The sequence below is a fragment of the Prionailurus bengalensis genome, chromosome C1 (genome assembly GCF_016509475.1).
Source record: "Prionailurus bengalensis isolate Pbe53 chromosome C1, Fcat_Pben_1.1_paternal_pri, whole genome shotgun sequence".
In the NCBI taxonomy this organism is placed as follows: Eukaryota; Metazoa; Chordata; class Mammalia; order Carnivora; family Felidae; genus Prionailurus; species Prionailurus bengalensis.
The window spans coordinates 130,435,427-130,445,587 of NC_057345.1; positions in this window are offsets into that span (position 1 = coordinate 130,435,427).

Consider the following 10,161-nt stretch of genomic DNA (forward strand, 5'->3'; position numbering starts at 1 on the left):
TCCAGGTATGCAAAGCTGGTTCAACATTTAAAAATCAATTATTATAATTCATCACAACTAAAGGCTAAAGAAGAAAAAAAATCACATGATCATATCAGTAGATGCAAAGAAAACCATCTGATAAAATCTAATACTATTCATAATAAACTCAGCAAACTAGGAATAAAGGGGAATTTCTTCAACTTGATAAAGAAAATCTACAAAAAACTAACATCTAACATCATATTTAGTCATGAGAAATTAAATGCTTTCCCACTGAGGTCAGAAACAAGGCAAGGATGTCCCCATATCTCTCTTAGTCAACATTGTACTGGAAGTCCCAGCTAATGCAATAAGATAAGAAAAGGAAATAAAAAGTATATAGACTGGTAAGGAAAAAATAAAATTGTCTTTGTTGGCAGATGCCCTGATTGTCTATGTAGAAAATCCCAAAGAACAACAAAAAATAAACCTCCAGAAACTAATAAGCAATTATAGCAAGTTTGCAGAACATAAGGTTAATATACAAAAGTTAATTGCTTTCCTATATACTGGCAAGGAACAACTGGAATTTGTAATTAAAATTATAATACTATTTACCTTAGTATCAGAAAGAGCAAGAGAGAGAGAAAAATACTTAGGTATAAATCTAACTAGATAGATAGATAGATAGATAGATAGATAGATAGATACCTACATGAGGAAAGCTACAAAACTCTGATGAAATAAATTAACTAAATATATGGAGAGGTATTCCATGTTTATAGAAAGGAAGTTTAATACTATTAATAATGTCCAATATTTTTAAGACTCCAATTCTTCCCAAGTAGATTTATAGATTCAGGGTAACTTTAGTAAAAATTCCAGTCAGTTTTTGTTGTTGTTGTTGTTGTTGATATCAACAAATTGATTCTAACGTTTATATTGAGACACCAAAGACCAGAATAGCCAACACAATATTGAAGGAAAAGAACAAAGTTGAAGTACTGATATACCCAACTTCAAGACCTACTTTAAATCTAACAAACACAGTGAGGTACTGGCAAAAGAATAGACAAATAGATCAATGGAACACAATAGAGAGCCCAGAAATAAACGCACATAGATATAGTCAAATGACCTTTGACAAAGGAGCAAAAGGCAATTCAATGGAGAAAGGATAGTCTTTTCAACAACTGTTGGTGTAACAATTGGACATCCACATGCAAAAAGAAAGAAAGAAAGAAAGAAAGAAAGAAAGAAAGAAAGAAAGAAAGAAAGAAAGAAAGAAAGAAAGAAAAAAGAATGTAGACATAGACCTTACACCCTTCATGCTTCACAAAAATTAACTCAAAACAGATCACAACCTTAAATATAAAACATAGAACTATAAATTCTCAACAGATAACATAAAAGAAAATCTAGATGATTTTAGGTTCAGCAAGACTTTTTAGATGCAACACAAAAGGCTTAATCCATGAAAGAAAAAATTGTTAAGTTGGATTTCATTAAAATAAAAAACTTCTGTTTTGCAAAAGACACTGTGAAGAAGATGAGAAAACAAGCCATAGTCTGGGAAAAAAATATCTGCAGAAGACATGTTTAATAAAGAACTATTATTCAAAATATACAGTAAACTCTTAAAACTCGAAAATAAGAAAATGAACCCAATTTAAAAATGGGCAAAAAATCTGAATTAGACACCTCAATAAAGATGAAATACAGGTGATAAATAGACATGAAAAAAATGCTCAACACCATACATCATTAAAGAATTTCAAATTAAAATAACAATAGCTAAAATTCAAAACACAGATAATACCAAATGCTATCAAAGATATAGAGTAACCAGTGTCTCTCAGGAGGTGAATGAAACAATAGACTGGTACATTCAGATAATGAAAAATTCTTTGGCAGTAAGAAGAAATGAGCTATGAAGCCATGATAAAGAATCCAATGTGGAAATGCTACATACTGTACGGTTCTAACTATATGACATTCTAGAAAAGGCAAAACTATGGAGCGAGTAAAAAAAGATGAGTGGTTGTCAGAGGTTGGGGGGAGGGAGAGATGAGTAGGTGGAGCACAGGAGATTTTTAAGGAAGTGAAACTACTCTGTGTGATACCATAGTCATGGATACATGTCATTATACATTTGTCAAAACCCATAGAATACACAACCCCAAGAATGAATCCTAATGTAAACTATGGGGATTTTTTTGATAATGATGTACCAGTGTTGTTTCATGGATTGCAACAAATGTATCACATTAATGGGGGTATGGATGATGGGGAAGATGCCACAGTGATGGGAGAGATGTGGAAACTCTCTCTACTTCCTCAGGTTTTTGTGAACCTAAAACCATTCTAAAAAATAAAGCTTGTTAATTTTTAAAAATTAACGCAATCAATCAAAGAGAAAATGAAAGAACCAAAGAGTCCACATCAGGAAATTTGTGGTTCCTTTTATAAAATCAAATTGAAAGTTAAAGAGAAAAAACTAGGAAGAAACCCAGCAGTCAGGAGCTTGAGAAGTACCAAGCAGGTCAGATACAGTGATTTTAGAGAAGGCTAAACAATTAGCACAGGTCATACATGTGGAAAGCTCCATAGCATTGCTGCCCACTATAAGAATGACAGGGAAGATTTCCGACCTCTAGGAAAAAAAACAGAGTGGTTTTTAAGTAGCAATTTAAAATAAATATATAGAAATGAAAAGGTATTTATCTGGGCCAACTAGTAGCATTTACTTAAAAATCCTTTTCTAAATATGTGAATATAGATAATTAGCGGTCAATACGTATCTAGTTTTTAATTGTCAAAATTATGTGACTTTAATAAAAATACTGTAATTTGCTTTCTCATGAGCATTGAAAGCTTAACCCCCTGTTTATCTCTTGAACATTTGCTAACCTAAGAAGGGTCGTTCAAAAGAATCTTATCAAAATTGCAGGTAGGCACTTTGTTTGAAATGCTCTAATTTCTTGGAGCTAGACCTAGCATATTTTTAAATTAAGTATTCTTTATTTTGTCATTTATTCAGCAAAAAAGCATTGAGCACCTAGTTTTGCAGGCTCTGTGACTCACAAACTATTCTTCTGCCTGTCTTGCTAGCATCTGACTCGCTCTAGCTTGCCATCAATAGCAGCTCAATTACATATATATAAGTTTATAGATAGATGATAGATAGATAGATAGATAGATAGATAGATAGATATCTCATGAGATTAGGGGTGGCTGGCTGAAAAAGTTTAAACTAGCTATCTGAACAGTAACAAACAAATCTAATGTTGGGGTGCTTTCGTGGCTCAGTTGGTTAAATGTCCACCTCCTGTCTGCTCAGGTCATGATCTCATGGTTTGTGAGTTTCAGCGCCACGTTGAGCCCCATGCTGAAGTGCAGAGCCTGCTTGGGATTCTCTCTTTCTCTTCCTCTACCACCCCCCTCTCTCAAAAGAAATAAACTTTAAAAAAAACAATAAAACAAATATCAAATCTAATATCGAATCCATCTCCTGCCTCACATGAAGAATAAGATAACAGGTTCTAATGTGGGCAGTATAAGGGTCTCAGTTAAAGCGTCACATAGTACATGTGTATGTGTGTGAACATATATGTGGACCTGTAAATTTTCATGTATTTTCTATAACATGAGACACACAGGCTGGTCTCCAAGAATCAGTGTCACAGGAGGTTTACACCATGAAACCAGCCTCATCCTGGCAGGATAAGTATGGGTGGTAAAAGCTTCAGAGTGAATTAGGAATCTCGGGCCCAAAGGGCTGACTTAGAGCTCTAATGGGCATGGAAATGTCTTGGAGGAGAGGGAGGGTTTATCAGGGAGAGAAAGGAGTGTGGAAACAGTGCATACAGAAAAGAAAATTAGAGCACAGTGCCAGGTCTCATCCAGATTTCAGGATCACACAATCCAGTGAAATCTCTCAGGGTAATCAAATAGGAAGCAACAAAATACAAGGACCAACACTGGCAGTATGGTGTTGCATGTTGAGGGGTTGACACCACCTAGGAATGAGAGCAGATTTGGAAAAAATAATGGCAGAAGCCTCACACTGAGTGAAGTGTTTGTTGGGAACTATTTGTGGGACCATCCAGGGGGAGGTCAGAAATTGGTGGAAAGTCTTTAAAGAACCAAGAGGTCTGCTATTTAACATTAACTATGACTTAGAAGAGATGCTAGGGAAGCTTCCCTGAAAGGAAGCCTTCAGAATTCTCTTTGCAGGTCAAAGTTTATATTTACACAAGAGAATAAGTAATCCCAGTATAGGAAAAGCCACCTGTTTCCACTAAAAGGGATCTCTTGTTTTTGGTTATCTATGCTTTATCTGAAGCCTGAGAGAGTCATATCCAAAAGCCCAACTATATAAAAGATAGTAATTGGACAATTAGCACAATTTGAACAAGGTCCATAGATTAGATAATAATATTATGTCAAAGTTAATTTTCCACTTTTGATAATTGCACAGGGAATGCCCTTGTTCTTAAGAAATATGCACTGAAGTATTTGGGGATAAAGAAACATATCTGCATCTTTTACATAGCTCAGAAATATTTACATGTATGGAAATTGATATACAGGCACACATACATAAATATGAAGATGAGAGAAAAAGAATGATAAATGTGGCAAGACATTAATGATCAAGGCAATGCATAAAGGTTATACAGCAGCTTTCTGTATAATTCTTCAAATTTCTCTGTGTTTGAGGTTATTTCAAAACAAAGTTGTTTTAAAAAGGCTTTGGCAACAACAACAAAAAAGCGAACACAAATTAGAACTAATCATAAATATAGATAATATAGATTAAGGCTGCTTTTTTTTTTTGGATTATGGCTTCTTAAATATTGGGACCCTAGCCATGTTGGAAGTTTGACATGCTCACACCACAATACACTCTACCTCCCCATTCAGCATCTTTAATTTTATGGCAATTATACTTAGGGGTTAAAACACTTTCCAGAAATCTCTGTGAAGAAACTAAAATGTCTTAGTTAGAAGGGTAGTGCCTTAATCTCTACACATTATCCCAGTGGAAAAAAAGCAGGATCTTAAAGATCCTTTCTCTCTGGTTTCTGTTGTACTTACCCAGCCAATAGCCTTACCCCTCTACTTCATGATGGTAGGCTTTAGTGTCATTAGTCATGTAAAATCATATTAAACTTCCCATGGGAGAACAAGTAACATTTAATGTGAACGTAATTTATTTTGATTGATATATCATGTTTTTAGAATAAGGCTCCAAAATGTTGTGTTTTTTTACAATCACCAGACAATAATACTAATGGCCTGGTCTATTATTCATGGTCATTTTTTAATGCTAAGTCCACTAATGATTTGATATTGAACTCCCACTTAAGTGATAATCATTATGCTGACTTTTTTGGAGTCATTTGCTATGTGTTTTACATTTTAATATATTCGAGTTATAAAGCATTTATCCCAAGATAAACTTTCTTAGTAAAAAAAGATTACACATATTTTATAGGTATTTGTCAAGGGGCCAATTTCTGTGGATCATTTCTGCTCTAATACTCTAGCTTGATCCCAGAAAATAAATCCTCTACCTATTTGGTAATTTCTACTCACTGCCACAGGAAAGACTGACATTTCATTGGTGGAATTGAAATAACAATTGACCATACTCAACTTGGGCCTTTTCTCCCATTTCTGGATTAACTGGATGAGTTCATTCTTCTGTATTGCTTTTCCAGGGGGGTGACCACACATGGGTCAGGACCAAGACCTACTTTCTGGAAGCAGTTCTGAAGAGCTATCTCATTCTGTTTGAGAACTCATAGTATAAAGCATTAGCCCTCAGTGAGTGTGTCTGCTTTGGAAAGACCATTCCAGCCTTTCCAATGAGAAAAATGATATTCCATACTTTTTTATTTTTTGTTCATTTACATAAATTTGCTCAGAACTCAAGAGACTAAGAGAAGAGTGCTATTTATTGGCTCCTAAAATCTCACCAATCTCATTGCCTAGTTTTCTACTTTCAGCTTTGGGGACTTACTTTTTGTGAATGTGTATTACACTGAGGTTTAAACCTGTAAACATTTTTCTAGTAGGGATGGATAATTAACAAGGCACCTATTTAAACTTCAAAACAAAGTGGTTATTCACTTCAGTGCCTGATAGGTTATGTGTTCGCTATAAGTCAGTAGTGACCATTAAGAAATGGTCTTTTAATGGTCCTTTTAATTTCCTAAGGCTTTGTCTGATCTTCATGAATCACATGACAAACTCTGTGAACACCTTCAAAGAGAAACATCTCTCTGATGAAGTAAAAAAGCATAAAAACTGGAAAAGGACAAGATAGAGCCTGGCTCTACAAACTTAACAGAAAGTGGAGCGATCTGGGATTGGTACAGACTTCATCACTGATGTGGGCAGAGCTTGGGAAACTGACCCAGCAACCACGACTGGCTGCCTCCAGGAGGTTGGTTGCTATTAGGAAAGTCAGTTCTAGGGCGCCTGAATGGCTCAGTCGGTTGAGTGTCTGACTTCCGCTCAGGTCATGATCTCACGATTCTTGGGTTTGAGCCCCGTGTCAGCCTCTGTGCTCAAACCCTGGAGCCTGCTTTGGATTCTGTGTCTCCCTCTCTCTCTCTGCCCCTCCCCTGCTCACACTCTGTCTCTCTCAAAAATAAACATTAAAAAAGCTTTTTTTAAATAAATAAAAATTAAAAAAAAGTCAGTTCTTCTTTTGGAATTTGTATCATGATAAAGGGAAACTAAAATTGAGGGAACTAAAATTCCCTCTAGAGGTAACAAAACAAGCAAGAAATCACCCAGTCAGATTATGTCTGGTAACATCATTAGACTTCCAAATCAAACTACAATCTGTAGTCTTTTAGTTAGGAGAGCCACTAAATACACTGCCTTGTTCGCGGAAGTTGGTTTCTTCCATCTTGTGATTGGATGAACATTAACTAATGGGGAAGTTTTAGTTACTTACTTTTTTAGTTTTTCTTTATTTTATGCACAAGTTAAAGGTTATAATGGTATATCATTAGGTTTGAGGAAGGAAAATAAAAATTACTCTAAGTATTTAAAACAGAGGAAACTTAATACTGGCAATTGGTTCCCCAGGTGACGAAAGAGCTGAAAGAGAAAGGGGATGGTGAAGCAACCTGCTAGCAGCAGCAGCAGCAGCAGCAGCAGCAGGAGGAGGAGGAGGCCTAGAGGCAGCAGGGTATTGAAGTCCAACAGCCAAGGTTACCTGGAGGAATTTGAAACCATGGAATTGCTTCTCCTCCCCCATCATGCTCTGCATCCAGTAATACTAAGTAAACATGAATGGATTTCAGAGCAAATAAGCTGAGGCCCAGCACAAACAATATTTGTAAATTAGTCGATATCTTATCTCAAACTGTCAAATGCTTTCTAGCCAGAAAAATGGAATGCACAAGTAATATTTACTCACTACTACCATTCTTTTCCTCATGTTTCTCACCCAAACTGTAAGAAATAAAAAAAAAATGAATACTATATTTTTTAAAGCTCTCAAGGTAATTGAGATTATGTTCGTACCACCTCTTTTCTTTCCATCCTCCTTACCTAGCAACAAGGCTCTACTTCATGTCAAAATTCAAAATTTGAGCAATGGTATGCTTAAATGTTGACATTCTTAATGATTTTTCCCTTCTTTCCTACTTTAAAATTGGAAGGAAAAAAAAACTAACAAATCCAAAGAAATGGTATTCTATGATAAGGAGACCAAGACTACTGAATCAATAATATTTTTTAATAATACCAGAGCTTCATACCAGAGAGTGTATTCAAAATAAAATACAATTTCATTCTAATTTTTTATTCTTCAAAATAAAAATTTTAAGAAAACACTATGGCTTTATGTAGCACTTCAAAACTAAACTCTTTTAAGATATAGATTGGTACGTTTTACAAGGGGGGAGAAAGGCACTCCCTGACCTCTCAAGTGCATAACTGGACACCTTGGCACCATCTATAATGATTTGGCCCCAATCCTACTTATAATAGTAAAAAGTAGAGGCAGCAGAACCCAGGTCTGAGCTAGGGGACAATTAGTTCCATCCATTAGTGGAAATTTTACGAGTTCAGTAAATGAGGAGTGTCTGGTTGAGTTCTTAGGAGGAAAGGGGGAATATGGTATAGTAAAGCCATAATATACTACTTATTCAGAACCTTTTCAGGAATCTTAAGGTCACCTGCCTTCCAGTCCCAAAGAAATACAACCTTGCAAAAACTTCCCTGGCCATTTACAACCCGCCTGGCTAAGCTTTCCCTTGGGGCCTGAAGGACTGACCCTTCTGCTGACTCAGCAGACAGGTTATCCTGAAGCCTTTTCTAAATCCACATATCCAGCCTCATCTGTCTTGCACAGAATACGAGGCTAAGATAGTATCCACAGATGTACCCAGGCTACTGTAGTCAGATTGAACCCCTCTTCTGAGGGGGTGGTATTTGGTCAGGTAATTAAGGAGTGAATAGTAGGGTTCCTCAGATGACCATGAGAGTCACCTCCATGAGAATTCAGAAACCTGAAGTCTAGTGTGAGGAGACATGGTTACAGACAGAAGAGAGATTCAGATTAGTGGCTCTGACATATCTTTTCAACAACACCTTCCCATCAACTTAGAAAGTGTTCCCACAGAGTGTGGACTTCACTTATTCCCTGGGGATATCCAAGATCTCAGAATGCACTGAAGAGCACATAGTGAGCAGCTAAAAGTCCTCAAAGATCTTTATCTCTTTCTTGTATCAATGCTATCCATCTGTTTATTCATTTATTCCTTTGGCACTGTCTGTCCTTCCTCTCCACACTCACCTTCATTATCAGAGTAGGTTTGAACAACAAATGAACAAAATTAAGAGGTATTTTAAAGTTCTTTCCCTATAAGAGATTGTATTTTGAAGAGTTGTTCTTTTTTTTTTATTTATTTTTTAACATTTATTCATTTTTGAGAGACAGAGTGCAAGTGGGGGAGGGGCAGAGGGAGAGGGAGACACAGAATCCGAAACAGGCTCCAGTCTCTGAGCTATCAGCACAGAGGTCAACTCAGGGCCCGAACTCACGAACTGTCAGATCATGACCTGAGCCGAAGTCAGAGGCTTAACCAACTGAGCCACCCAGGCGTCTCTGAAGAGCTGTTCTTTATAGGGTGTTTGGTGCTTTTTAATAATGATGAAATCACCTTGCCATTTGTAGTCATTTATAACCCAATCACTTCTCTTAATTTACTTTTTTCATAATTTATAAAATAAAATTCTTTGTTTTTATTAAGCTATAATTTATAATCCCACATATTTAAAATTGATTAATTTTACTTTATAAGAACAGGTATATTTTATTAAAATAATTTAAATGTGTTTGAGAAAATAGAAAGCAAAATAAGGATAAGGCATAAAACAGTGCTGGAGGTGAAGCTAATGACAAAACCACACACACACACACACACACACACACACACACACACACACACAAGTATACCCTGAGCTCAAAACAACTGTATTGCAATAGGTGGCCTAAGAGTTTATCTCTAAGCTAACAGAGAACATAAAAATGCAACCATAGTAGCTGATTCATCAAACAGTTTATAAGGTCCATTAGATAAAAGCAGCTAAACATGAAAGCTGAAACAAAATCCCCTCGTACAATGTAATAAAATACTTATCAATAACAAACATACCAAAAACACAACTGCAATATTTTAGGGTCATTTCTTGTAGTACTCTTAAGTATAAGCCAGTATCATCATGATAAAGCCTAATTCTACCAAAGAGGTGAAGCTGGTTCAGTTATAAGGGTTAGCTCTATGCTGGCATAATTAATAAAGGAATAGGCTTAAGACTGTGGAAATAAGAGTGGATGTTCAAAGTATAATAAATCTGCTTTAAAGGTTAATTCTCTCATTTAGGCTTTGACAGCTACAAGGGGCAATGAGTTTGCTCTCTAGCCCCTGGACTTCTGCTCTTGTGTTGTTAAAAACCAACCCGTATACCTTAACAGTAGCGGTAGGGTTTTATAAGACAGCACTCTCATAAAAATCACACCTTACAAGGACATAAAACTAACTGGAAGATATCCCACATCTGCTCAGGGATTAATCAAAGACAGGTCAAAGTCTTCCTTATGCATTTATTTGGATCAGCTTCAATATTCACACCAAAGTATCATCAAGATCCCAAAGTTTTATTGCATTT